Here is a 24201-nt window from a genome sequence, read left to right on the forward strand (position 1 = left end):
TGCCATATTGTCCCAAAATGTTTGCCTTCCATAGTGTAAGAGGGAAGTCATTCTTATAACTTGTGAGCAACCTTCAAAACTAATTTCAATGGAAACAGGAGGCTTGCAAAGACAGTAACAGATAATAATGGACATCTAAGGAGGGATTTAGAAAATATGATGAGTTTCTACAGAAGTATCCATCTAAGAAATGCTGGCATACTGAAGAAGGTGACTAGAGTCATATTTTTATGAATTCTTTTTTTCCATTTAGGCATTTTATATGCAAGTATGTATTACATCCCTAGAAGGATCCCTGAATTGTCCCCCCTGTGTGCTTTTGTCTTGCTTCTTTGTGGTCTATGATGCCCACTGAGGTTGTCAGTACAATGAACCAAGCTAACAGGCCCAAGGCAGGTTGTTCTGCCATTTTTCTAGATCTTTGAGTTGCACGTGGAATCTGAAGCTTACTCCACACTTGTCTAACCTGCCTATGAGGTTCATAACCATTTTCCCAGCTCTGTGGTCATCAATAATTTTAAATTTGCCTATGTAACAACCACAATCACAGTTCATAATCACAGTTATAAACCAGATGGCAACTCTGGAGCACTGCCTAACAAGAACCTGGTGTTTGTCTCTCTTTTTGGCATTGTTGATACTCTTGATAGCATCAGCCAGGACATTCATGGCACCAGTATGGTGGCATGGAAAGACAGTGGAAAGAGTTCATGAGTTCTTAATGGATCTCCTGGAAATGCCATGAAGTGGACATTGTAAGTGATGGTTTATACCTAGGACACTGAATGTAAACACCCAGTGAGAAGTTGGAGAGGACATTGCTTGTGCTCTACATAGATCCCCTCAGGTCCCTTCTACTCATTGTATGCCCCTTCCCCAGCTATGGTGTGCTACTTTGGAGGACTGCCCTGGGGATGCTGGAGCACACTGAAAACCAGAAGTGCCTGGGAGTCTACACCCCACAGGGGGTGACTAAAAGGTACAGGAGTATGAAACTCAGATCTCTTGCTTTGTTACTGACAGCACTGAATCCTAATCTACATTCCAAATTTTGTCTATGGGATCAAGCTAATGCTACCTTCTTGGCAGTTCCTGAAATTGCAAGTGATGGCTTTGTCCTCTTCCCAATTCCACTTCCCCCAATCCCTTACTAAGTCTCCTGGGAGCTTCTTTAATCCATCACTTACACATAATCCTCTTCTCAGTCTTCTCACAGATTAAAATAGAATAAATATAGTCTCTTAGGGACTTCCATGGATAAAAAAGAATCAAACTTAAAATAAGAGAATGTCCACAGCAGCATTATTCACAATAGCTGAAACATGAAAGTAAGCCAACTGTCTACCAATGGATGAATAAACAAAATGTGATATATAGATACAATTGAAAATTATTCTACCTTAAAAAGGAAATTCTGACATATGCTACAACACAGATGAACCTTGAGTACATTATGCTAAATGAAATAAGCAAGTTATAAGAAGACAAATACTAAATGATTCCACTTACATGAGGTATTTAGAGTAGTCAAATACATAGAAAAAGAAAGCAGAATGGTGGTTGCCAGGGGCTGATGGGGATTGGGGGAATGGGGAGTTATTTTTTTAAATATATTTTTATTGATTTCAGAGAGAAAGGGAGAGGGAGAGATAGAAATGATGAGAGAGAATCACTGATTGGCTGCCTCCTGCATGCTCCACACTGAGGATTGAGCACGCAACACCGACCGGGAATCAAACCATGACCTCCTGAGCCATGTTGGCTGGGAGTTATTTTTTAATGCATATAGAATTTTTGTTTTACAAGAAGAAAAGAGTTCTGGAGATAGATGGTAGTAATGATTGCATAACAATCTGAATATATTTAATACTACTGAACCATACAGTCAAAAATGATGGTCAATTTTACACTATGTGTATTTTACCACGATAAACAGCTGACAGTTGTCATGAGGAAAGGGGGCACCTTGGTGGGGGCACGAAGGGATTGAGCAAAAGAGAAAAAAAGAGAGACATGGACAACAGTGTGGTGATTGCTGGGGGAAAGGGATGAAGGGAGATAGTGGAGGTTATTGGGGGATAAATGGTGATGGAAGGAGATCTGACTTGGGGTGGTGAACACACAATACAGTTTACAGATGATGTGTTGAGGAATTGTGTACCTAACACCTGTAATATTTTGTTAACCAGTGTCACCCCAGTAAATTCACTTAAAAGGAAAAAAGGATTACCTTCAAAGGAATAAACACTAGACTGCTTTTAAATTTTAAAAAATTGAAAAGAAAGAGAATGTAAGATCCTTATCTGGAGGTCATTCATGGGACATAGGACACTAGACTTGAAAAGAATTACTGGAGACGAGATACTGTGGGGTACCTAAAGAATATCTTCCTTGCTGGCTCAGGGAAACATACCTTACATTCCAGACATCCAAAGCAGGCAATAAAAGACTGAGAGAGTCTAACAGCCCTCCTTGGGATCAATAGGCTCCTAAGAGTCACTAGATTAATATTAGAGCAACAGAAGCAGGATATCAAGATTGCCAGGTAGTAATCAGACACCAGTGACTTTAATAATAGCCGATGGGAATTTATGAGCCACCCTGAGGTAGGCTCCCAGGGATGTGCCTGGGTGCGGGCCCTGAGTCTGAGAGTTGTTACATCTTCCAGGGGAGATGTCATGCATACTAGTATAAATCACTCCCATCACAAAAGACAAGACATGAGCTAAATCATGAGGAACATACAAGTTGAACTCTATGAAAATGCAGAGTAGAAAAAAATGCTTCTCCATGAGATTTGCAGCAGCTGGGACTGTGCAACAAAAGCATGGAAATGATGTGTTGCAGGAAGCAAGCACCTAGAGATTTAGGAGGAGCTGTGATACAAGTTACAAATGTCATGGTATATTGATTATAGCATTTATTGACTCCAGCTGACTCTGGGACTTACTCAAGTGTTACTCACGTTTAAATGTCACACACAGACATTCAAGAATTGCCAATGTTCCCCAGATATACAAAGTCATTTGTTACACATGCTCATAGGTCACACACCAATTCAAAAGTCTCTATTCATTGCCTGCTTAGCGAGAGTACCAAAGGGAGAATTTCAGCAGAGCATTCAGATTCATTCTTCATTAAATCTTCCTTCCTCATTAGAGTCTGTCTAAAGAGAGGGCCCAGTCCAACCTTGGTTTTTTATATTTACCCTCATAAAGCACATGCTAATTTGTTAGGGACACCTGCAGAAACTCACAAGGTGATGAAAGCTTCCCCCAAAAGACTAGGCAATGCAGATAGTGTCCCTGTGATACTTTTCAAATTGTTTTATATCCAAGCCTTTCCCCCAACCTCTCTTTTAAATATCTGGCAGATTTAGGGAGACTAAACTTCTGGCAACCATCTCTTAAAACGAGGCAGTGGTACCTAATTTTTAAAAATTCTTATTTGAAGAGTTTTATTTTAGAATCTTAAAAGAAGGTCCAGTGTAGATAGTGCTTTTGGGCCTAATTTCTTCATTATTAGTTAAGCTAATTGGGTGTATTTGATATGTGGATTATTTAAGAGGATGTAAGCTGACAGTCTATTTGTAGGAAATTTGTTCTTTATAGTCTGCTAGTTTATCATCTTTTGTCAATGCTAATTGAAATTAATAACCCGACACAATAGATGCTACTGTTTAATAAAATATGTCTTCTAAGTGCCACTAAGTTATAATTCTGACAAAGTAATACATACTCACTTTAGAAAATCTGGGAAAGACACAAAAGTTTTTTTAAAAAGAAAAACTTAATCATCTATAAAATTCTACCTATTATTACATTTTGTTATGTATCCTCCCAATTTTTCTACATATATATTTGTTCATTCATTCATTCAACAAACACTTATTGAGCACCTACCATGTTTCAAAAAGATGCCACTGAACAAGACAGATGAGGTCTATACATTCTATGTATCTTGCATACTAGGGGACAGGTGAGAACACTAATTAAATGATTTATGTTAGTATAACAGCTATGAAGTAATGTTACAGAGTAAAGGTCATAAAGGGTGAAAGGGTGAGGACTGGCTACTTTCAAGAAGGTTAACAGGGAAGACCTTTGTAAGAAGAAAATATTGCCCTTAGACCTAAACAATAAAGAAACGCCAGTCATGGAGAGAAATGCAGGAAGAGTATTCCAGGCAGAGGGAACCGCACATGCAAGGGAAGAGTAAGTGCCACAAGGTAAGGGTAAAAGAATAAAAAGACACAAGAGGGATTTCTCATATTCATTATGTATTTGACCAGCTTCATGCATACATTTTCTTTTATGATATTCTTTACCTGAATAATTTAAATTTGTATGTTGTCAAAGCCATCAGTTTTTTCTTTGTCGTTTCCCCCATTGAAAGTCTTTTACCTAAACTTCAATTAGAGAAATATTCACCTGTATTTTGAATACTTTTATTCTTTTAATACAATTATTAATTAATGCAATTTATTATGATATGTGATGAAGATTTAAGTGGTGTTTTTCTCAAGATAAATAATTTATGCCTGAGCACAATTCTTTGAAACTAGAGGCCCAATGCACAAAATTCATGCAAGACGAGGCCTTCCTTCCCTGAGCTGCCAGCACCAGCTTCCCTGTGGCATCCAGGATCCGGGCTTCCCTCCGGCTGCCAGCAGGTACCCCGGACCCAGGCTTCCCTTGCAGCCCCAGCTTCATCCGGAAGGTTGTCCAAAAGGACGTCTGGTCTAATTAACATATTATGCTTTTATTATTATAGATATCATTTTTTCCTGTGCTAATTTAGATGGCACCACTATCATATGCTTCTTATATTAAATGCTTAGGAAGAAAAGGGTAATATGAGTGGAGTGACCTAAACAGTCTTTAGGGACTTATACTGGGAAGTTTGAAGAAAGAATTAAATGGTCAAGAGCTTGAAAGACCAGTTGCAAAACCTCAGGAGTCAACGAGACAAAAGATGCCAAGGACGTGCATTAAGATTATGATTCTAAGAATGGGAGAGAAATTATGGGAAAGAAAAACACTGATTAAATAAGAAAACTCATTAAATAACTGGATATCTGACTTAAAAAAAATGATTCTGAGTATACCCTAAAGTGTAAGCCTCCATATCTTAACTTATGCTGATTCTTTACACTCAAATTAGAAACCCAGTGCATGAAATTGTGCATGGGTAGGGTCTCTAGGCTGGGCCGGCGATCAGGGCTGATCTGTGGGGTGTCTGGTGGGACGATTGGGGGGGCCCCCACTGGCACCCACCTTGGATGGCCTGGCACCACCCGCTCGCCGGCCCCAACCCCTGCCACCGCCACCAGTCACCTCCCTCTGTAGGGCAACCGGTGGAGCGATCAGGGAGGCCCCCGCTGGCACCTGCCTTGGCTAGCCTGGCGCTGCCTGATCACTGGCCCTGCCCCCTGCCACAGCCACTGGTCGGGGCCTGCGGGCTGGGGGCAGCTCCTGCATTGAGCATCTGCCCTCTGGTGGTCTGTACACATCATAGTGACCAGTCATTCCACTGGTCGTTCAGCCAGTCAGTCAATTTGCATATCAGGCTTTTATTATATAGGATGCCCTACTCTTACCCATGACTCAAAACTCAAATTAAATATTGGAGCCAAATCAACCAGTCTTTCTTCTTAGCACATTAAAATAAAAAAATTAAGGAGCCCAATTGAGTTCCACACTGATTTTACTGATTCCCATCTCCCTACCCTAAAACCTTGCTTATTTGGAATTTACCACAGTGGACATAAATCATACTTATTTCACCTCCAGCTTTCCAAATCTTTGCTTGTTTCTTTTTCCTTCAGAGCAACCATTTGGCTTCCCTCTATTCCTCACATTGGATTAGCCTCACCAATAGAAGAAATTGAGTTGACCCTTAGGACTGTGATAAATGCTAATATAGTTCAATAATCCTTGGCTATAAGTCATTCTTCAACAAACTTGACCTAAGCCTTTTTTATTCACCAAATTAAAGGCCATAGTAATCATGCTGAATGTCTCTCTTTAGAAATTCTTCCAACCTAATCACTCAGGTAGAACAATTCTCCCCAGTTGTTTCTCCTGGTGGTCTCAGAGGTGAGGGAGGCCATCTACCCTCACTTCTGTCAAGTCCGTTTTTCTAGACATAAATATGAAAATGGGATGCTGTCACCCACTTTGTAACATTATAATACAGGACGTGAAAGTGTTTATTACATTTACTACAAGAATGTTGTTAAAACAGAAAGGAGATTGGTGACTGTCAGGGGAATGACCACTCAGTGGATATAGGGTTCTCATTTTATGAAAAGTTCTAGAACTAGATAATGGTGACAGTCACACAATAGTGTGATTATACTTAATGCAACTAAATTGTACACTTTAAAATGGTATATTTTATGTTATGTGCATTTTATCACAATTTTTTAATTGTGTTTATTTTGTTGATGATCATTAACTAGATTTCAAAATGCCCTCCCTATAAATATCCTTGGGAGGGATGTCTCAGTATATTATTAATATTGTGAATTGCACAGTGGATTGCATTTCCCTTTAACAATGGCCAACAGGAAGGTGTGAGCCAACTTTTGGCCCTTCCGTGGCAAGTGCATAGGATTTCACCGCTCATCTTTTTGTACTAAAGTAATTCCGGGCTCCATTGTACTTTCCTATCTTTATTTTTCCTTTGATTCATTTTTCATTCCAATTCCAACTTATTTTATCTTTCTACCATATATGAATCTTTGTGTGATACCTTAAATCATCTTATGAATCTGGCAGAATACAAATAGCCTAAGCATCAAAGTCTGACCAAATAAAGTGTTTTGCTTATTTTGACTCTCATAGTGTGGTCTCTTTTCCTGGTATAAATTCCAACATGGTCCTTGCACTGAGATCTCCAGACACATTTTTAGACTCAAGACATATTTTTGTTAGATAATTAGCTTCCTCCTAGTGAACATCTTCTTTTCACTGACTTTATTCCCACCTGGTATTTTCCTTTGCTAACGGAACACCTATCGCCAAGCGCATATTACAAATGCAGTGATAATGATGAAATGTTCTTAACTCTGAGTAACAGCCACTGTTAAGGAAACAAATCACACTTACTCTCTGTCAGGTTTTCACTGCTTTCCCTGATTGCGAGGGAAAAGAGCTTAGCAATGCCTTTTTGTCCAAAGTGCAAACAAAATTGCTACTAGGAAAATAAATAATAGACCACTATGATATACATCTTTCTTCTTTTCGTGGCAAATTGGGGAGAATATAAATAATTCTTCAAAGCAACAATGCAAGCTTTTGGGGGGATTCCCCATAAAACAGGCTGGTTACAATGGCAGAACATTTTAAAATAAAATACCCATGGATGATCTGAAACAAAGGTTGACTAAAAGGACACTAGGAATATGTCTTGGAGATTAGGCATTTTATTGTTGACTGGTAATATAGTGGCAATATTAATGATTTTATGTACTAGAAAAAAGCAGGGTTCATCTGAAAACCTCCAATATCAATCACTGAGGCCCACGGCAGACCCCAAGAATTTTGGGGGTAAAGCAGAAAAAAGTATAAAGAAAGGAACAGAACCACATAACGTATACTTCAAACTCTATCTTTAAGATGTTTAACTGATCTCTTCTGAATTCTCTCTTGAACCAGAAAGGTAGTGATTAAAGATTAATACCGGATATATTATCAGGTATGATCTTATATTAAAAGAGAATCAAATTTATTAATTATAAAAAGACAAGTTGTCATCATTTTGGAAGATGTTGGTTTTCTGGTATCAACACATTCTCATGTGAAGCTCACGGCAGCATATTCAAGCAAATGAGGAAACACTGTCTGAGAAGCAAAGCAATTTCTCAACAGTCACACGGAGAATAAAGGACAAGACCAGGATTCAAAACAGAAATCTGTTTGTGTTCAGCACCAGTGATCCTAACCATTACACCACAGTGCCTCATGGGCTCACCTAGCAACACTGACGAAGTGCTCTCACACACCTGTGAGGAACACCAAAGAAACATTGATGTTGCAAAATGTAAAAGTTCAAAGTGGTTAGTCATCTGGACTGTGAGTACAGTGAGCAAAAATAAACCCTGGGTCTCCTAGCACTCAGTCCAAAACTTTCGCACTATTGCACATGCATGAGCATGCACATGCATGCACACACACAAATACAAATGTGCGAACACACACACATACACACACACAGTCATAGGGACTCAACCTTCCAACTGCAGGCTGCCAGACAAGAAATGCATCATCTTATACTGTAAAAGCCGTGAAAGCAGAAAAATCAATCTACCATTTTAATAAAAAATGCGAGAAACTGAGAAGATGAGCTATGGTGCAATCACTTTGGGCGGACCTGGCTGTTTTGCTATTAATCATCTCTCTACTGTGCAGTCAGAAGACTTTTATTTAAGTCTATTCAGTGCTTTGTAGGGTGCACTGCAGAGGCACTGTGACTAAGTGGGGTGAGATTATGAAACCATCATTGTATCCTAAGGACCAGGAACTGTGCACACAATTACAGTCTTCAAGTGGAAAAAACTAACCCGGGAAAACACAATCATTTTCCCAACACTGGAATATTGAAATTTTCTGACATACATGACAACTTACATTCTAGCAACTGCAAATCTTGGATTTAAGATAGAATTTTATACTGCATCTGGACTCAGTTTTCAATCATTACCTTTCTGTTTTAAGATTTTGAATAAGATTAAATTATTCCTTGCAACTAGGGTTTTAAATTTTCTTATAGATCTGGTCATTTTTTGTTATCTTTGTCTTCCACTCCCAAATTAATTTGGGGATGTCAGTGACTGCCTCACAGGCCTTCATACTGTTCCTTCCTGGTGTTTGATGCTTAGAGTCATTCTGCTGGTTAATGAGTTACCTAAAGAGAATGGGGAACTTTTTCTACCAAGCCCCTTAAATCACCCCACATGAGCCAACTGAATACCTAAAATACCCAAGATCTTGAAGCAAAGGCTTATACATTAAAGAACACTATTTTTTTTAAAAAAAAAAAAAAAAAGAAAAGAAATAATACCTTCAAGCACCCAACCCCACTGATCCCACAGCAACACACTCTCCAGATCCAAACTTCCTCCCCAGAAATGGATGTAGCAATGGTATATTCAATGTTGATCCTTCCTGAACCACCCGGGACTGCCATTAGTTTCTCAACTGCAGGGGCTCATCCAAGGTGGAGGTGTCAAATCTCAGCATCAGCCCAGAGAGCATGATAGGGTCCTTTGTCTAAATACCATATTCCCGCCTGAGACAAAGTCACCTGAAGCGGGGGCTTTCCTTGTATAGTTCAATTGTTTTCTATTGCTTAGTGAAGGAAAAACCCAGAACATAAAAATAAGAGGATGCATTTGCTTAGGAGTAGGATGTTTTATCTTCTTACTTTCATTCCAGTCCTAAACATCTTTAACTCTTTATTATGCCCTCGTCTGACATTCTGTCCTATAGTTAAAATAATCATAACATTCTCTAAGAATTCTCTTTGTATTGCACAAGTTTACTACCCTGATAAGTCAGTGGCCCTGGCTGTGGACTTTGCTGGCCTCTGCACAATTGCATGCTATGTTATCTGAGATGTCTTCCTTTTCCAAATATATTTTTAATTTATCTGAGAGAGAAAGGGAGGAAAGATAGAAACATCAATGATGAGAGAGAATCATGGATGAGCTGCCTCCTATGCAGGGGGATCAACTGAACATCACACTGGGAAATTGAGCCCACAACCCGGGCATGTGCTGATCACGAATAGAACCGTAATCTCCTGGTTCATAGGTCAATACTCAACCACTGAGCAACACTGCTCAGGTGAGATGTTTTTCTTTTGTCTTCTCTTGGTGCCATGCTCCCTCCAGCTACTGGAAAGGCTCCTCTTTCTCATTTGTTGCCTACTTTCTCCTCAAGTGCAACACCAAAAAAAACTTCACAGTTCTCTAGGCAAGTGGTCGGCAAACTGCAGCTGGCGAGCCACATGCGGCTCTGTGGCCCCTTGAGTGTGGCTCTTCCACAAAATACCACGTGCGGGCACACATGTACAGTGCAATTGAAATTTCGTGGCCCATGTGCAGAAGTCGGTATTTTGTGGAAGAGCCACACTCAAGGGGCCAAAGAGCTGCATGTGGCTCGTGAGCCGCAGTTTGCCAACCACTGCTCTAGGCTCTAAGCCAGGGGTTCTCAACCTGTGGGTTGACAATCTGTGGGTCGCGACCCCTTTGGGGGTCGAACGACCTTTTCACAGGGGTCGCCTAAGACCATCGGAAAACACATATATAATTACATATTGTTTTTGTGATTAATCACTATGCTTTAATTATGTTCAATTTGTAACAATGAAAATACATCCTACATATCAGATATTTACATTACGATTCATAACAGTAGCAAAATTACAGTTATGAAGTAGCAACGAAAATAATTTTATGGTTGGGGGTCACCACAACATGAGGAACTGTATTAAAGGGTAGCGGCATTAGGAAGGTTGAGAACCACTGCTAAGCAAACTATTGGCAATATCGCCTCAAGACAAGACCTCACTAACCACATTTCAGGGCCGTAGTTGGCCCACAAATGTGAGATGTCACTGGTTCTAGATCCTTTCTGGTTTTGCTCTCCACCCTGGTTTCATTTTCAAATTCACTGATCCATTATATCTCAAGAACAATGGTGTCTTCAGCCTGTTAAATATTTCTAACCTCAAAAACTTGCATAATATGATATGCATGAGTCTCCTGTCAGTCTCTTCTAAGTCCGTTGGGCAGCATTATGGTCTATAAGCATGAAGATCAATGCCATTTATCCCAGTCTTATTGTTTGGGGTACAAAAGAATCTCCTTAAGACAAAGGGTGAAAGAGAGTATGCTCTAGAAAACTATACCTCTTTCTATAGCTTTCTCCTCTTCCTTCTTTTCAAATTATCCACTTACCATATTTAATATATAGGAGTAAACTTTTGATTTTATGTGTTGAACTGGTGAGTGAGGATCAGAAAGAATATTTTCATAGCATAAATTAAATCTTCTAATTCCTTCCATCAGCCCCTTAAGATATGAATTACATATGCATAGACCAAATGATGTTTCTACAATAGACAGTCATCAATTCTATACAGATTATTAAGATCACTTCATTCAGACCCCATTAATTTGATATCTCTCATGAAGTATGACAGTGGTTTAGCTGTAGTTTGTGAAAGAATTGCTAACCTAAGCAAATTAAGACAAAGTGATAGGAGACCCACGTATGATATTAATCTTTAATCTCTTCTAACTACTGTTTTTTTTCAAGAACTCTGGAAATATCAGTGTATACTACTGCAAAATTCTTTGTTAATCAAGTCATTGCTGATATTTTGTTTGTGTCAAATGGCTACCCTCAAGGCACTTGTAACCTAAAAACTACAAATTTCCCTATTTAGAAACAAATCTTATGATTGAATTTTTAATTCCCAAAAATATCTGAGTAACTTTTATATGCCAGGTTCTGCTCCAACCCTAAAAATAAAGAAGTAACAAAACAAAGTACCTGTGACATTTGTAGTTTACATGTATGGGGATAAATAAAATAAGCAATAAATGGGTAAAATTCGTAGTATGCCTTCTTCTTTGTCTTCTTCCTTTAATTTCTCTACTGAGGGACCCTCGCTTTTCTAACTCGGGTATTTTACAGTGACTGTTCTGCTATGGCAATGATGTCTTCTGCAGATGCTGTCAGAAAACTGAAGCTATGATGTATGTTCAGCCTTGAGGATTTCATCCTAGGGAGAGCTGCTAGCATAGAGCAGGATGTTAGCGAGTTATAATCACTCACTTCTTCTAACATATAGAGCAAGTTGCTTCAATTAAGTATTTCTCTTAACTTGGCAGAAGCCCACCATCTTGATTGATGTTTCAATAGCTGATCATATCAATGGAACAGAATAGAGAGCCCAGAAACAAATTCATGCCTACATGGTCAATTAATCTATGACAAAGGAGACAAGAATATACAATGGCATAAAGGCAGTCTCTTCAACAAATGGTGCTGGGAAAACTGGGCAGATACATGCAAAAAAAAATGAAACAACCATTTTCCATAGGCAGTAACTCTTTGACATCACTCTTAGAAATATTTTTTGGGTATGTCTACTTGGGCAAGGAAAACAAAATAAAAAAATAAGCAAATGGAACTACATCAAACTGAAAAGTTTTGCACAGTGAAGAAAACCATCAACAAAATGAAGAGACAACCTCCTGATGAAGAGAAAATATTTGCTAATGATATATCTGATAAAGGGTTAACATCCCAAATATAAAAGGAACACATACAATTTAACACCAAATAAATGGGCAAAGCACCTGAATAGACAGTTCTCCAAAGAGGACATAGAGATATATGAAAAGATGCCCAGTGTCACTAATCATCAGAGAAATGTGAATTAAAACCACAATGAGACATCACCTCACACCTGTCAGAATGGCTACCATCAATGTGAAGAAGAAAGAACTCTTGTGCACTGTTGAGATTGTAAATTGGAGCAGCCACTACGGAAAACAATATGGAGGTTCCTCAAAAATAGAACTACCATATGACCCAGCTATTCCATTTCTGGGTATTTATCTGAAGAAACTCAAAACACTAATTTGAAAAGTGCTTTGCATACCTATACTCACTGCAGCATTATTATAATAGCCAAGATACAGAAGCAACTTAAGTGTCTGTCAGTAGGCCAATGGGTAAAGAAGACATGGTACATATATACAATGTAATATTACTCAGCCATAAAAAAGAATGAAATATTGCCATTTGTGACTACATAAATGGTCCTAGAGGGTATTATGCTAAGTGAAATAAGTCAGACAGCGAAGGACAAATACTATATGATTTCACTTATATAAAACCTAAAAAACAATAGAAACGAACAAACAAGAACAACTCATAAATACAGAGAACAAATTGATGGTAACACAATGGGAGTGGGATCTGGGAAAGGGGTGAAAAAAATGAAATGGATTAAGAAGTACAAATTGCCTGTTATAAAAATAGTCACGGGGATATAAAGTACAGCATAGGGAATATAGTCAATAAAATATTAAAATAATTGTGTATGATTTCAGATGGATACTTAGACTTATCAGGGTTATCACTTCAGAAGTTATATAAATGTATAATTACTATGTTGTAAACCTGAAACTAATATAATATTGTAGGTAAACTGTAACTGAACAATAAATTAAATAAATACCTGACCATATTAATAAATGCATCAAGGCTTAGACCTTATACTTTGTATTTATAATGAAAATATTCAACTATAATATATTTTAATGACTATGGGAACTGCACTTTGGGAAAGTTCAAAGTTGTACTCAAGACAGAAAAAAAGGTCCTCTATCTAATATTGGTTAAGGCTTCTGTGCAGATTGTCCATTTATAATTTATCCCACCGAACCCCACCCCTTTATGCTGTCACCTTCATCTCAGGGAATGACTGCCTGGGAACTAGATTTCCCAAAATCCCTATAACAGAGTTCTGGATTATAGAATGCAAATGAGAGGCATCCTGTATGATTCAAAGGTAGTGAAGCAGGATAAAAAGAAGTTAGGGGGAAATCCTGACAAGTGGAATGAGGAAGTAGAAGCTGACATCACAGGTGGATAAGCCGCTAGGTCCTCTCACCAGAGCCCCCCTCCACAAGATAAAAGGGAAATAGTTTATGGCAGAAAACCCTTCGGTGGTCCAGAAGTTAACAGCAAAAACAACAAGGATAAGATAAAACCATATCCATCCAAGATGGAGGAAAAACTGACCACAGACTCCAAAGCTCATTATACCATCATTATAATGGAAATTGACACCACAGGTATAAGAGTATGAATCCCATGACACTTTCAGAACAGACTATATTAGAAACAAGACAACCCTCCCAACCAGAAGGTGGAGTCAGAATACAGCACCAAAGCTTAGAAACAACCCCTTGGAAACACATAAAATCCAAGAACTGACTGACCACATGTGCAACTCACTCTCAATCTGGCCCATGTCCACTCAGATGTGTACTTTAGCTTCTTTCACAGTGGCACCCACGTCCTGGCCTGTCTCTACCTGAATAAAACTTGCTATTGCTCTCACTTGGACTCTCAAGACTCGTTCTTGAAATCTTTCTCGCACAAGTCAAGAACCCTGAGTCATAGACCATGCCAGGGCAGGACCAGACCCCAGCACAACCTGGCACAGAATCAGTCCAGTGACAGGAGAGAGGAAAGTCAAACATCATTTACTGGCTACAGTGAACATGGGCCTTTGTATATGCAGGATTTTACAAGTACTTCTAACATGTTTCCTCATGAATCTCCAACTTGGTGCTGCGGGATTGTGATGTTCCTAGAACTTGCTAATTCCCTGAAAGCTGGTGGTAAACCTAAAATCTAGCAATGGCCTTCCTTGACCTTCTATTCCCTCAGCTCTTCTAATGGTTTTGAAAGCACCTAATTATCTGTATTAAATCCCCTTCTTGCAGAAATACCTAGAGTGGGTCCTGTTTTCTAAACTAAATTCTGAATAATACGGTATTCCATTCTTCCTTTTGTCCCTTTATTGATTTCTAAATCCCAAAATCAAAAGCAATGTGATTGATAGACATCAAACACAGAAGAAAAGACACCTCCCCACCAGCTCCTGAACTGGAGACCCGAAAGCCCAGAAAAATCTAACCTTTAAGTATATTGATTGGGAGCCCAATAGATTCTTTTTCTTTCTTTCTTTTTTTAATCATGCTTTCTTTTTTTAAATATATTTTTATTGATTTCAGAAAGGAAGGGAGAGGGAGAGAGAGATAGAAACATCAATGATGAGAGAGAATCATTAATCGGTTGCCTCCTGCACGCCTGCCCTGGGGATTGAGGCCACAACTCAGGCATGTGCCCTTGACCAGAATTAAACCAGGGACCCTTCAGTCCACAGCCGACGCTCTACCCACTGACCCAAACCAGCTAAGGCCCCAATAGATCTTTTGACCTACAGAAAAATAAACATCAACATAAGAATTTCTATTTCATTTAATTACATTGTGGCCATAAAATTTTTACAATATTAGAAACTTTTATTCATAAATATGTATGTGCAAATGCTGAGAAAAATGGCCTTTTTAAGAATTATATATTTTGAACACCTGATTCAGGCAATTACATTTGCTAAACTTCAAAGATCAGATTTCTACTAAAGGCCAATTTACTAAACATCTGAAATATTCCTTACAATTTAGCATCTGTATTAGTTTGCTAGGGCTGTTATAATAAAGTACCACAAGCTGAGTGGCTTAAACAACAGAAATTTATTATCTCACAGAAGCCTGAGATCAAGGTGTCAGCAGGGCCATGCTCCCTCTGAGGGCACTAGAAAAAGATCTCTTCCAGGTGGTTGGCTGATAATCTTTGTTGTTACTTGGCTGGTAGATTATCGCCCTGATCTCTGCCTTCGTCTTTACATGGTGTTTTCCCTTTGTGTTGTCTCTGTACCCAAATTTCCCCTTTTCATAAGAACATAAGTCATGTTGGATTAGGGCCCACCTTAATGACCTCATTTTAACTTGATTACTTCTGTAAAGGCCCTATCTCCAAATAAGGTCACATACTGAGGTACGGGGGGTCAGGACTCCAACAAATATTTTGGGGGAAACACAATTCAACCCATACCAGCATCCTTCAGAATTGTCTATCAATAGCCTCCTCAAGGTCAGATCCAGAGAGCATCAATAGATTACAAACCACATTCTGAATCTAATAAAATCCTAACAATTAAATGCAAGTATAGTTTAGTTCCTTAAGTTTCCTTCCCATGTGTCCCCGAAGGGAAAAGACTGCCAATTCTAGGTGACCTTGATGTTTTTGTTTCATATTGTATATTTAGATCTTTTCTTTAATTATAAAAACAATATATGATCATAAAAATTCAAGCCATACAGAAGTGAACAAAGCAAAGTATCTTCTCTAGCCTCTTCCCCTCCCTGCCTCAAGTCTCAAGTCCCAGAAAGTCAGAGTACTTTCTCCCAGATCCTTTTAAAGCATGCACTATACAATTTTTGTCTTTTTTGCTTACCTGAATTTTCTAATGTGTCTAAATGAACACAACGTGCTTACCTTAAAAAGAAAAAAGGAGAAGCTTTAAAAAATAAAATGAAATTTTATTCTAAGGTAGCTTAAGTGTATCTCTAGAATTTTAGGAGGAAAGCAAGCCAGAAATACTCTTAGCAGGGGGAAAGGCAACTTACTTGTTTGCATATTGCAAGAGAAATACTCTCATAAATTCATAATCGGTTCAGCTACAGTTCAGCTGGGAGAGAAGCAACTAGCACATTGCCTGGCACACAATAGCTGCTCACTAAGTTTTAATTAATTAATTAAATAAATTACACAATAAAGTAGTCTCCAGGAAACATCTTCTGGGACTGGAGAGTCTGGATCAGGAATCTGAGGGGCACAGGTGGTGTTGTCACTGCTTCTTCCAACTAACATTTGGGAGTTTCACAAAGAAAGTAGGCTATGGGAGGTGAAAGACTGGCTATGCAGATGGTGTCAAGGATTGAAATTTAGATTTCTGGACTGCAAGCTAAGGCACCAAAATGCTAAGCTTTGGGCTAGAAATGCAGCACACGTTAGTAATACAGGGAAGCATATGTTTGCCCCAAAATGAACTGACCTGATTAAAAGGTCCTGAAAATGGAACAGGAGGTCTGGACATTAGTCGAAGCTTTGCCTCAATTAAGCATAATTAAATACCACTATTGAATCACTGCCATCCTAGTCACTTTTTAAAGGACAACATAACGCCCATGAGCCCTTCTAATCTTAGTATTAGATGTATCTCTATTGGGGAGGGAGTAAATTAAGAAGTGAGGTATATATCCACTTCTTAAGGACACCTAACAGGCATGACATGGAAAGAATTAAGTAGTGACCAAGGAACCCAGTATGCCCACAGACAAAAATTAAGAATAGACTCAGAAATAATAGCCATAGTTGCAGATGATCATCCACTATTATATAGAGTATGGGTAGAGAACTAAAAAATCTTTATATTGTCAAAAAAAAACAAAAAACAAAGGCAACATTAATGTTGTCCTCAGACTTGGTCAGGCAGCTGCATAAAAATGGCTGATTATACTCTATGTGAAGAAAGGAGAGGCATAATTTTATTTAGTGTAAGTAAGATATACACCTTGCTCAGAGACTCTTAAATGTGAGATGAAAACACCCTGAAGAATATAGGGTGAAGATGAAGGGATAGCAACTCTAATAATTCATTTATCCACTCATTCATTCAACTTGGATGATATTTAAAACATTTAACACCTGGTATGGTACAGTCAATCAGAATGTTCACTCTGTCTAATCAGAAAAGTTACCAGCTATAAACAAATTGGATAATGACACAGGGCAGCCAGTGTATGTGTGCTGACTGCCTATTATTCCTAAATAGCAACTGAATATATAAGAACTAAATATGTAAGAACAGTGTATGTGTGTGTGTGTATGTGTGTGTGTGTGTTTAAAAACATATGGAATGCTTTTCATCACATATACCTCCAACTTTCCTGGCATCTTAGGTCCAAATTATTGTTCATAAAATTATAAGATTACATATATTCTTCAAAAATTTTTTTGAAATTTTCATTTAATTTAAAACTCATTTTACGCCCTGGCCGGTGTTTCTCAATGGTTAGAGCGTCAGCCTGCACACCAGAGAGTTAAGGGTTCAATCCCTTTGAAGGGCACATACCTGGGTTGCAGGTTCAATCCCCAACCCTAGTCGTGGCACCTGCAGAAGGCAATCAATCGATGTATCTCTCTCACATCAATGTTTCTGTCTCTCCTCTCACTCTCTCTCTCTCTCCCCCCTCTCTCCCCCCTCTCTCTTTCTCTCCCTCCCCTCCTCCTCTTCCTCCTCCTCCTACCTCCCTTTTACCCTCTCTCTAAAAATCAATGGAAAAAATGTCCTCACTCCTCAGGTGAGGTTTAAAAAACAAACAAAACCAAAAAAAAACACCTCATTTTACTATAAATATTTGGCTTAATCCTATGTTTCACTAGGTTCACATAACCACAATTCTTTTATAACCATATGTTTTGCTCATTCTTGGGACATGGGAATAAAACATTCAATAATTTTAAGCGTTTCTCCATGCTTTGCATATATGAAAATGTGTTTCTCTTCCATTTACACATGAAATCTACCTTAAATAGGTATTAAATTGGTGAGCTCCAAAAGTCTCCTCACAGAAATTTGAAATCAGTGCCCCATTGTTCTCTAGCATTTATCACTCCTGAGATTCTGAGCCAGCCAGATTTTTATTCCTTTTCAGGTACATGTTATATGCATTAAAAATTTTCTGTTCATCTGAACATATTTTGCCAGTAAATATCTGTGTGATTTTTCTCTTTATACTTTTTAATTCTTTTTTATTTTTATAGATTCCTTTCAGGAAACTTGTCTGCTGTTATATGTCTCTATTATTGCTTCTGCTTCTATTTCTCTAGTTTTTCCTTTTCCAAAATAGCAGTAACTCTTATTAACAAATAATTTTCTAAAACTATACACATGCACACATATACATAATTTTTAGCTTCATGATTTACACACACACAGTGTTTAGCCTCAGCCTCCAAGGCAGGCCACGTCCTTCCTTCCTGTCCCTGGCTCTGTAACGTTTCCATTGGCCTTTGTTGTCGTGGCAGATGTTGCTGAGGTGGTGGTGGTGGTGGTTGTTTTCATCATCAAATGAGAAGCAGTCTGCCCAGACAACATGTTTGTCAACAGTGATTTTTCGTTTCCTTGACTTTTTTCACTGTACATTGGATGCTAATCAAATCCCTTCTTGGGGATCTAGAATGAAGGGTGGGTTGATGTACCCATGACCAGCAAATGGTAGACTGGATGAAAATAGTCATTTGATTCCATACTTTTTCCTGATGCTACAGCATGAGTCAAATGTACCCAGGTATGACATGGAGATAAAGCAGTGATGCTATTACAAATATATATCTACATGAGTGCATATGTAAACAAATAATTCATAATGACAGTCTATTCTATTAATCCTATTCCATAACAGAGAAGGATTCAAAATAACATTAAAACCAAAGATGACATAGTAAAATTCATTGTTATCATGCTGGTATAAGCAGAAGGTTCAGTATAGTTTATGCAATGAGTAATTCAAAGAACACGATGCTAGTACATCCTTGTCAGTGTGGCTCAGTGGTTGAGCGTCAACCCATGAACCAGGAGGTCACGGCACATGCGCGGGTTACGGGCTGGAGACCCAATAAGGGGCATGCAGGAGGCAGCCGATTGCTGATTCTCTCTCGTCATTGATGTTTCTAACTCCCTCTCCCTCTCCTTTGCTCTCTCTCTCTAAAATCAATAAAAACATTTTGTAAAAGAATACTATACATTGCAACAAATTGAAGGGCTTCTTTCATACTCAAAATATATGCTTGATAATCCTCCTCCCTTTGGCTTTCTCATTTGCCCTATAAGAGCCTGTAGAGTTATGTAATTGCAAGATGAAATGCAGCACAGAGAGTGATTTTCCATTTACACCATCCAATGATTAAGTGATCCAGTTTACAGCAACATCAACAGTCATTAAGAAAAGTCAGAGATTAGATGCTGTATAAAAACAAACAGACTAAGCAAATGAATAAATAGCTTTGAGAACCTGCTGGTTAATAATGGTATTTTATAATGAAATTAAAAACTAATTTACCTGTAAGCAATGATATTAGTAAAACACAAAACTGTTGTACTGCAGTACATTTCCTGTATGCCTTCCATGGTTTGTCAGTGGCAACTCCTTTATATTCTGCTTATTTACAGTATTGACTCGCTGGGGGATCATGGTCATAGAGGATCACCTTGAACTCTTCAACTTTACAAAGTCTGGAAGCTACTCATATGCTACCATAGCCCTGCTCACTAGAGTCTTATTAAATATTTAATAAGCAACAAATTGTTAAAAGGCCAATTAGCATGACCTCACAGTACCTTCAGAAATTTAACTACAAGTTATGTCATTTAATCGCAGAAATAAAACTGGGTTTTTGTATATGATTCAGTCACCTAACAACCTATCAAAAATTTTCTTCTTGTTTCTAGGCAGATTATTAAGCTTACTTTTTTCAGTTGCAATAAAAACAAAGTAATTCAAAGAAATTCCCCAAAAGTCATGTAGGCAAAATTCACTTGGATTCAGATCCATTGATATTTTTTCATTTGTTTATAATTTTAATATCAAATAGTAATTTAATGTCAATTAAGGAAAAATTAGAAAAATTTAAATTATTATGAAGAAATTATTACTACCTCTTAGAAATAATCATGGTTAGAATATATATTTTGGTTAGTCATTCAAAAAACTTTTACTGTGACTAAACCATATACTGAATGCTGTGCTAAGTATTATAAATACAGGGTGGGGCAAAGTTGTTTTATAGTTCTTCTTATGGAGAATACTAATAAATAATAATACAAAAATAAACTGTGTTTTCTGTACTCAAAACTGTCAACCTATTTTTGCCCCACTCTGTATGGTTAAAGTTTTAAGAATCAGCTATACATCATAGGGCAGAGTTAACTAGAGTCTGTACCTCTTGACCTCCGTAGTTAACACTGTTGTATGACACATAGGAAAGTTGTTAAAGAGAGTAGATTCTAAGAATTCTCATTACACAGAGAATGTTTTTCTTTTCTTTTTATTGTATCTATATGAGATAATGGATGTGTGGTAATCACTTCCTAGTAAATAAATCAAACCATCATGCTGTACACCTTAAGTTTATACAGTGATGTATGTCAACGATTTACCAATAAAACTAAAAAAAAAAATCCAAAAATTTGTAAAACTGCTACACTGTTTTCCAGAATGGTTATAGCACTTTTTATTTCCACAATGTGTAAGGGTTGCATTTTCTCCATATTCTTGCCACTTTTGATATCACCAATCTTTTGGATTATAGTCATTCTAGTAGACATGCAGTAATACCTTGCTGTTTTAATGTGCACTTCTTTAATGACATTTTAACATGTGTTTGGGACATTTCCCTACATTCTGTGCTTTACTGAGATGGCTCCATTTTTAACTCCGCTGCTTTTCTAACATCCCATTAATTAACTCTTGTTACAAAAGTTCTTGTTTTCTTTAGAAAATTTTAAATATGTTTTTATTTATTTCAGAGAGAGGAAAGGAGAGGGATAGAGATAGAAACATCAATGACGAGAGCAAAACATTGATCGGCCACCTCCTGCACACCCCCTACTGGGGATTGAGCCAAAAACCTAGGCATGTGCCTTGACTGGGAATGGAACTGTGACCGCCTGGTTCATGGGTTGACATTCAACCACTGAGCCACACCAGCATGGCAAAAGTTGTGTTTTTTTTTAACTTTTAACACAGTGTAGGTGCATTTCTGTTTCTTGCTGAAAATTTTTCTCAAAAGTATATTTTCTGCCTCTATTTTATTTTTCTTACTTTACTTTTCAGAATAATTTACAATTCTGTCTGATTCCATTCTGTTCTGTATTGGCATTATTATCCTTGAATGAGGATAACTTTAACCTGTTATGTATCCCAAAATGATCTGAATGATCTGAATGAGAAATTTATGTGATAAATTTCTCCCTTAAATCCTAAAATGAAGAAAAGTTCCCTAACCTAGCAGCCTGAGGAAGGGATCTGGGACTGTGGGGATGGCAGCAGTGGTCTTTGGTTAATCACTTCTTTGATGAGAAACCATAGCTGCCTTTCTGTATTTGATTCTCTGTTTCTTGCACTCAGGATGATTGACGGGCTCTTTCTCCCTGACATTACTCCCATCATTTTGGGGGGGATTCCATCTTATTAGTGAGAAGCACGTCAAGTGAAAGCCTGATCCCTGCTGGCTTTCTATCTGGTATGATCCTGTTACTCTCTAAGCCCCATCAGAACCACTTCCAAATGTTATTGATCTGTGTGTAAAAAAGGAACTCCAGGTGGCATGGCCCTCGCTATTGATTTTTCCTTTAGCCATGAAATGTATTTCTCTTACCAGGATTTTCATTTCAGACTCTGCAAATCCTTTTGACCTGCAAACTCAGGTGATTTTCCAGTGAGAAAAAAAAAATGTTAAGCAATGTATTTTCCTTTTGTCCTGATCTCTCTAAATGGCCTTTATATTTCTAATTTCTGTTTCCATTCCCATCATTTTCCTATCATCTTTATAGTTTCATTTCCTTTTTTTAGATTCTAACACAGCATTTTAAAATTGTCTTCCACATGTATAATTTTCTAAAATCTCTCTTGTCTTGTAAACTCCTAATTCTGATTTTAAACCTGAAGTTATGTTTTTCATTTAAATTCGAATTCAGGTCTTTATTTCTTCATGTCTTTCAAAAAGCTCTTGTGTTCATTTCAACAGGTTGTCTCATTACACTGTCTTTGACCTTGCATGATAGAGTTGATGAGAAACTACAAATCTAGTTAATCCTATAAACAGATGCTATCAAAATAATTTATAAATCCTGTAGCAAATCTTTATCAGAAAGTTTGTGCTTCTTCTGAATTTTTAATGACTTCACCTATTTTTGAAGAATCCCCTATTGGTTTCCTTTTATCTGCTCACACCGGAATTAGAAGAGGTCTGCCAAGGCCCAGGTTTTCCCTCACTGCCCCAGTGGATGCTGGAATTTCTTACACCTTAGGCTGAATGCTGCTTTATATAGCTTCTCCTCACACTTCAGTGAACCAATGGCAGCTGTAGCAAGGAAGCTTCACGTGTCATTTCTTCCTAGTGTTTGGTTGCACAGCTGTGACACAGGCCAGTTTTCTCTTAAGAGATTTGTGCTTAGCCTGCCAGTGCACCAGTTCCCTGGTTTGGCCCTCACTAGTCTCCCTCCCTGACTTTCTGCTGGGTGCCAACACCCTGCCCGACTGCCAGCCTTTGCTTAATTTAGTAGCTGCTGTGTGGATTCGGGGCTGCTCTCAGTGTTGTTGCTCCAAGTCAGCAAAAGAGATTCTAAATGGTGTGTGTGCTTTCTGCGTCTCAGCTCACCTTTTCCTCTCCAAAATATGGTGTGTAAGGGAATTTCTACCAGCTGCTACTGTCTCAGAAAGAGCAGTGGGGAGTGAGCTTTGATTTTCCATTGTCTTGAATCCTTTCTTAACTCCCCAAAACTGGACCAATTTGTTCTAAATTTATTCAGTCCCCTAATCTTTATTGATAGTTACTTATCCCACCCCACCAACCAATCTCTGACTATCAGGACACCTTTCATATAATACCATCAATTCTAACATACACATGCAACACACATACACACACATACACATACACAGCATACATATAGTTACACACAATTCCACTGAAGTCAAGAATATGACAGACTTATTTATCACAATTAATTATAATTGTTCTGGAAAGTCAACACAATTATGATGGAAAACAAAAACAGCAATATAAATATTTGCAAAAATGACATCAAAATATATTTATGTGATAGATCTGATAAATGCAAGAAAATCAGTGGTAAAACTACAGGAACTGATAAAAGAGTTAATCAAGACCACAATTTATTGTTCAGTGGAACACATTAAAAAACTGGATGAATATTTTAACTTTCTTTTAATTATCTGAAATAGTGTCCATGTATGTGTCTGTGTGTGTGTCCACATATGCATGTGGGTGTATGTGTAGAATATCAAAATGTCAATAATGGTTATATGTTTGAGTGATAAGAGTACAAATGCTTATTTTCCTTATCTATATTTTCCAAATTTTCAGTAGCAAAAGCCATGCATTGTTTTTAACACAAAAAAAAGGTAAGTTTTAAAATGATGAACTAACATAATGAATACTAAAGTGCCTATGTTAGCCACTCCTAACATAGGATTCACCTTAATGAATATTTAGAAATATATTAAGAAAGCCATTCTTAAAATTATAATTCAGATAAAAATAATTATTTTTTATAATAGTGCCTTTCACAAAGCACATCTGAGGAATAAACCCAGCCAAGCATAGGTACAACCTAAAAAATTAAAACATGAGCAAAGGACTCGAATCCTTCATGAAGACCTTGGAGGTTGGTATATAATGAGATTCAGTTTTTAATAATAGAAAACAATTTTAATGCAAAATGAGTATCTTA

General features: G+C 37.8%; 2 pseudogenes; one reads left to right on the forward strand and one right to left on the reverse strand.

Annotated features, from left to right (window-relative positions):
* Positions 1-283: 283 nt before the first annotated feature.
* On the reverse strand, positions 284-669 carry LOC139021076 (small ribosomal subunit protein uS8-like; annotated as a pseudogene).
* Positions 670-12494: 11825 nt separating this feature from the next.
* LOC139021077 (serine/threonine-protein phosphatase with EF-hands 1-like) overlaps positions 12495-24201 on the forward strand; it is a 68293-nt pseudogene continuing 56586 nt past the window's right edge.

The sequence above is a fragment of the Myotis yumanensis genome, unplaced genomic scaffold (genome assembly GCF_028538775.1).
Source record: "Myotis yumanensis isolate MYYU_CA2020_CCGP unplaced genomic scaffold, mMyoYum1.0.hap1 SCAF_12, whole genome shotgun sequence".
Lineage (NCBI taxonomy): Eukaryota > Metazoa > Chordata > Mammalia > Chiroptera > Vespertilionidae > Myotis > Myotis yumanensis.